Source organism: Anomaloglossus baeobatrachus, unplaced genomic scaffold (assembly GCF_048569485.1).
Source record: "Anomaloglossus baeobatrachus isolate aAnoBae1 unplaced genomic scaffold, aAnoBae1.hap1 Scaffold_2628, whole genome shotgun sequence".
Taxonomy (NCBI): Eukaryota; Metazoa; Chordata; class Amphibia; order Anura; family Aromobatidae; genus Anomaloglossus; species Anomaloglossus baeobatrachus.
The window spans coordinates 178,251-184,250 of record NW_027442164.1 but is presented as its reverse complement, the minus strand read 5'-3'; the positions used below and the strand labels follow the sequence as shown (position 1 = coordinate 184,250).

Genomic DNA, 6,000 nt, shown 5'->3' with positions numbered 1-6,000 from the left:
AGAGAGGGGCTTTCTCAGAGGGCTTTTTACAGTTTGTCTATTCCCAATTAGCCGGTTTAGTATACTTAATGAAAGTACTAATTCTTTCATAGGCCGCCCATTCTTAGTATTTGACGTTCAGGTAACAACAGGTAACTTTATTTGGAGTGGAAGCAGAGAGATAACACCAGATGCCAATTGTAGATCCTCTCACACCTGTGGTCACTGCAGCATCTGACTCCACTTTGTCCAAAAGGGATCTATTCCATTCAATTACACATGATCTAGATTAGACTGACAACAAGATACTGCACGGGACATAGCAGAGTTGGTGAAGTTGAGTGGTGATGAGTTTGCTATTTGGATGAATAAAGCAAGTAAAAAGTGTGTTAGATAAAAATTCATTTCAATTCGCTAATCGGGCTAATATGAATCAGGTGAATCGAGTTCTGCTTTTGGAAACTGGGTTAAGAAGGGGTGCACCGTTCCTGGAGGTACTGCAATACCAGGTCAATGCGTGGAGTGGACAGAGCAAGCTCTTTTTCCATCTCCCTGTTCTAAAAATCCATTTAATATATGGTCCCCAGATAGGGGACGTATCAGATATTAAACTGATAAGAACAGATACTACACTTGATCTTAGCCAAAAGGCCGAGAAGCGATAACCAGAATTGGTTTGGGCCTCGAGTGGCACCCTGGCCTATGCCGGACACATCTTAGGGAGAGAGAGCGAGAGGGAGACAAACCCACGCCTACACAAGACATTTTGTCACCCAAGCCAACCCTTGAAAAGGCTGCTTTGCAGAGCAAAAACAAGAAGAATGGTGCGTTTTGCAGCCGCCGCCCACTGCAATGAATCTGAATAACTCCTCCTTTAGGGCGCAAGCAACTCCCCTCCCCCTTGCAGTCTTTCCAATTCACGATACAAAAAGACGGACAGGACAGGTTGCCTGACTTTCCGTCACTGCCACCCTTTGCCATCCTTACCCGTAGAAAGCCCTTTCATCATCCCCAAACCCTAATCTTTTCCCTTTCCTTCCCAGCCCCCAAACCCTGCCCTCTGTACCTTTCTCACCACCCGCTTCCCTTCTCCTGTCATCCCCCTACCACCCGGGAAAAAAAGAGATTGCCCCCTCCTTCCACTAGCCCACCCTCCCACCCAAAGAACAACTTCTTCTGCGCAGCTTGTTTTCTAGGCAGCAGCGCTATTGTGATGTCATCGGGGGGCATTGTGACAAGCCGCCAGTGTTCCGTCTCTTCATGTTGTGCACTGTTCAAACCGAAAATACATCAACAGGCAGGCTACAGAAAAGCTTACTAACAAAGGTTAGAGAGGGGCTTTCTCAGAGGGCTTTTTACAGTTTGTCTATTCCCAATTAGCCGGTTTAGTATACTTAATGAAAGTACTAATTCTTTCATAGGCCGCCCATTCTTAGTATTTGACGTTCAGGTAACAACAGGTAACTTTATTTGGAGTGGAAGCAGAGAGATAACACCAGATGCCAATTGTAGATCCTCTCACACCTGTGGTCACTGCAGCATCTGACTCCACTTTGTCCAAAAGGGATCTATTCCATTCAATTACACATGATCTAGATTAGACTGACAACAAGATACTGCACGGGACATAGCAGAGTTGGTGAAGTTGAGTGGTGATGAGTTTGCTATTTGGATGAATAAAGCAAGTAAAAAGTGTGTTAGATAAAAATTCATTTCAATTCGCTAATCGGGCTAATATGAATCAGGTGAATCGAGTTCTGCTTTTGGAAACTGGGTTAAGAAGGGGTGCACCGTTCCTGGAGGTACTGCAATACCAGGTCAATGCGTGGAGTGGACAGAGCAAGCTCTTTTTCCATCTCCCTGTTCTAAAAATCCATTTAATATATGGTCCCCAGATAGGGGACGTATCAGATATTAAACTGATAAGAACAGATACTACACTTGATCTTAGCCAAAAGGCCGAGAAGCGATAACCAGAATTGGTTTGGGCCTCGAGTGGCACCCTGGCCTATGCCGGACACATCTTAGGGAGAGAGAGCGAGAGGGAGACAAACCCACGCCTACACAAGACATTTTGTCACCCAAGCCAACCCTTGAAAAGGCTGCTTTGCAGAGCAAAAACAAGAAGAATGGTGCGTTTTGCAGCCGCCGCCCACTGCAATGAATCTGAATAACTCCTCCTTTAGGGCGCAAGCAACTCCCCTCCCCCTTGCAGTCTTTCCAATTCACGATACAAAAAGACGGACAGGACAGGTTGCCTGACTTTCCGTCACTGCCACCCTTTGCCATCCTTACCCGTAGAAAGCCCTTTCATCATCCCCAAACCCTAATCTTTTCCCTTTCCTTCCCAGCCCCCAAACCCTGCCCTCTGTACCTTTCTCACCACCCGCTTCCCTTCTCCTGTCATCCCCCTACCACCCGGGAAAAAAAGAGATTGCCCCCTCCTTCCACTAGCCCACCCTCCCACCCAAAGAACAACTTCTTCTGCGCAGCTTGTTTTCTAGGCAGCAGCGCTATTGTGATGTCATCGGGGGGCATTGTGACAAGCCGCCAGTGTTCCGTCTCTTCATGTTGTGCACTGTTCAAACCGAAAATACATCAACAGGCAGGCTACAGAAAAGCTTACTAACAAAGGTTAGAGAGGGGCTTTCTCAGAGGGCTTTTTACAGTTTGTCTATTCCCAATTAGCCGGTTTAGTATACTTAATGAAAGTACTAATTCTTTCATAGGCCGCCCATTCTTAGTATTTGACGTTCAGGTAACAACAGGTAACTTTATTTGGAGTGGAAGCAGAGAGATAACACCAGATGCCAATTGTAGATCCTCTCACACCTGTGGTCACTGCAGCATCTGACTCCACTTTGTCCAAAAGGGATCTATTCCATTCAATTACACATGATCTAGATTAGACTGACAACAAGATACTGCACGGGACATAGCAGAGTTGGTGAAGTTGAGTGGTGATGAGTTTGCTATTTGGATGAATAAAGCAAGTAAAAAGTGTGTTAGATAAAAATTCATTTCAATTCGCTAATCGGGCTAATATGAATCAGGTGAATCGAGTTCTGCTTTTGGAAACTGGGTTAAGAAGGGGTGCACCGTTCCTGGAGGTACTGCAATACCAGGTCAATGCGTGGAGTGGACAGAGCAAGCTCTTTTTCCATCTCCCTGTTCTAAAAATCCATTTAATATATGGTCCCCAGATAGGGGACGTATCAGATATTAAACTGATAAGAACAGATACTACACTTGATCTTAGCCAAAAGGCCGAGAAGCGATAACCAGAATTGGTTTGGGCCTCGAGTGGCACCCTGGCCTATGCCGGACACATCTTAGGGAGAGAGAGCGAGAGGGAGACAAACCCACGCCTACACAAGACATTTTGTCACCCAAGCCAACCCTTGAAAAGGCTGCTTTGCAGAGCAAAAACAAGAAGAATGGTGCGTTTTGCAGCCGCCGCCCACTGCAATGAATCTGAATAACTCCTCCTTTAGGGCGCAAGCAACTCCCCTCCCCCTTGCAGTCTTTCCAATTCACGATACAAAAAGACGGACAGGACAGGTTGCCTGACTTTCCGTCACTGCCACCCTTTGCCATCCTTACCCGTAGAAAGCCCTTTCATCATCCCCAAACCCTAATCTTTTCCCTTTCCTTCCCAGCCCCCAAACCCTGCCCTCTGTACCTTTCTCACCACCCGCTTCCCTTCTCCTGTCATCCCCCTACCACCCGGGAAAAAAAGAGATTGCCCCCTCCTTCCACTAGCCCACCCTCCCACCCAAAGAACAACTTCTTCTGCGCAGCTTGTTTTCTAGGCAGCAGCGCTATTGTGATGTCATCGGGGGGCATTGTGACAAGCCGCCAGTGTTCCGTCTCTTCATGTTGTGCACTGTTCAAACCGAAAATACATCAACAGGCAGGCTACAGAAAAGCTTACTAACAAAGGTTAGAGAGGGGCTTTCTCAGAGGGCTTTTTACAGTTTGTCTATTCCCAATTAGCCGGTTTAGTATACTTAATGAAAGTACTAATTCTTTCATAGGCCGCCCATTCTTAGTATTTGACGTTCAGGTAACAACAGGTAACTTTATTTGGAGTGGAAGCAGAGAGATAACACCAGATGCCAATTGTAGATCCTCTCACACCTGTGGTCACTGCAGCATCTGACTCCACTTTGTCCAAAAGGGATCTATTCCATTCAATTACACATGATCTAGATTAGACTGACAACAAGATACTGCACGGGACATAGCAGAGTTGGTGAAGTTGAGTGGTGATGAGTTTGCTATTTGGATGAATAAAGCAAGTAAAAAGTGTGTTAGATAAAAATTCATTTCAATTCGCTAATCGGGCTAATATGAATCAGGTGAATCGAGTTCTGCTTTTGGAAACTGGGTTAAGAAGGGGTGCACCGTTCCTGGAGGTACTGCAATACCAGGTCAATGCGTGGAGTGGACAGAGCAAGCTCTTTTTCCATCTCCCTGTTCTAAAAATCCATTTAATATATGGTCCCCAGATAGGGGACGTATCAGATATTAAACTGATAAGAACAGATACTACACTTGATCTTAGCCAAAAGGCCGAGAAGCGATAACCAGAATTGGTTTGGGCCTCGAGTGGCACCCTGGCCTATGCCGGACACATCTTAGGGAGAGAGAGCGAGAGGGAGACAAACCCACGCCTACACAAGACATTTTGTCACCCAAGCCAACCCTTGAAAAGGCTGCTTTGCAGAGCAAAAACAAGAAGAATGGTGCGTTTTGCAGCCGCCGCCCACTGCAATGAATCTGAATAACTCCTCCTTTAGGGCGCAAGCAACTCCCCTCCCCCTTGCAGTCTTTCCAATTCACGATACAAAAAGACGGACAGGACAGGTTGCCTGACTTTCCGTCACTGCCACCCTTTGCCATCCTTACCCGTAGAAAGCCCTTTCATCATCCCCAAACCCTAATCTTTTCCCTTTCCTTCCCAGCCCCCAAACCCTGCCCTCTGTACCTTTCTCACCACCCGCTTCCCTTCTCCTGTCATCCCCCTACCACCCGGGAAAAAAAGAGATTGCCCCCTCCTTCCACTAGCCCACCCTCCCACCCAAAGAACAACTTCTTCTGCGCAGCTTGTTTTCTAGGCAGCAGCGCTATTGTGATGTCATCGGGGGGCATTGTGACAAGCCGCCAGTGTTCCGTCTCTTCATGTTGTGCACTGTTCAAACCGAAAATACATCAACAGGCAGGCTACAGAAAAGCTTACTAACAAAGGTTAGAGAGGGGCTTTCTCAGAGGGCTTTTTACAGTTTGTCTATTCCCAATTAGCCGGTTTAGTATACTTAATGAAAGTACTAATTCTTTCATAGGCCGCCCATTCTTAGTATTTGACGTTCAGGTAACAACAGGTAACTTTATTTGGAGTGGAAGCAGAGAGATAACACCAGATGCCAATTGTAGATCCTCTCACACCTGTGGTCACTGCAGCATCTGACTCCACTTTGTCCAAAAGGGATCTATTCCATTCAATTACACATGATCTAGATTAGACTGACAACAAGATACTGCACGGGACATAGCAGAGTTGGTGAAGTTGAGTGGTGATGAGTTTGCTATTTGGATGAATAAAGCAAGTAAAAAGTGTGTTAGATAAAAATTCATTTCAATTCGCTAATCGGGCTAATATGAATCAGGTGAATCGAGTTCTGCTTTTGGAAACTGGGTTAAGAAGGGGTGCACCGTTCCTGGAGGTACTGCAATACCAGGTCAATGCGTGGAGTGGACAGAGCAAGCTCTTTTTCCATCTCCCTGTTCTAAAAATCCATTTAATATATGGTCCCCAGATAGGGGACGTATCAGATATTAAACTGATAAGAACAGATTTTTTGATTTAACAGCATCTTTATTATCATGCACTACTCACAAAAAGGTAACAAACCGTGTACAGTGCCGCAGCCCCGTACACACAGAAATATACAATCATTCTTACATAGCCATAGAGTACGACGCACTAAACTATACATCACGCTCCTATGCTATCCATAA

At 45.9% G+C, this 6,000-nt stretch overlaps 4 non-coding genes and 1 pseudogene across 4 annotated transcripts; all 5 read right to left on the bottom strand.

Annotated features, from left to right (window-relative positions):
* Positions 1 to 451: 451 nt before the first annotated feature.
* Positions 452 to 642, bottom strand: LOC142264133 (U2 spliceosomal RNA). Its single transcript, XR_012730722.1, has one exon. It is a non-coding gene; the product is annotated as a U2 spliceosomal RNA (small nuclear RNA).
* A 1,117-nt stretch (positions 643 to 1,759) lies between these two features.
* On the bottom strand, positions 1,760 to 1,950 carry LOC142264132 (U2 spliceosomal RNA). The gene has a single exon (XR_012730721.1). It is a non-coding gene; the product is annotated as a U2 spliceosomal RNA (small nuclear RNA).
* A 1,117-nt stretch (positions 1,951 to 3,067) lies between these two features.
* On the bottom strand, positions 3,068 to 3,258 carry LOC142264131 (U2 spliceosomal RNA). Its single transcript, XR_012730720.1, has one exon. It is a non-coding gene; the product is annotated as a U2 spliceosomal RNA (small nuclear RNA).
* Positions 3,259 to 4,375: 1,117 nt separating this feature from the next.
* On the bottom strand, positions 4,376 to 4,566 carry LOC142264130 (U2 spliceosomal RNA). Its single transcript, XR_012730719.1, has one exon. It is a non-coding gene; the product is annotated as a U2 spliceosomal RNA (small nuclear RNA).
* A 1,117-nt stretch (positions 4,567 to 5,683) lies between these two features.
* Positions 5,684 to 5,888, bottom strand: LOC142264138 (U2 spliceosomal RNA; annotated as a pseudogene).
* Positions 5,889 to 6,000: the final 112 nt, after the last annotated feature.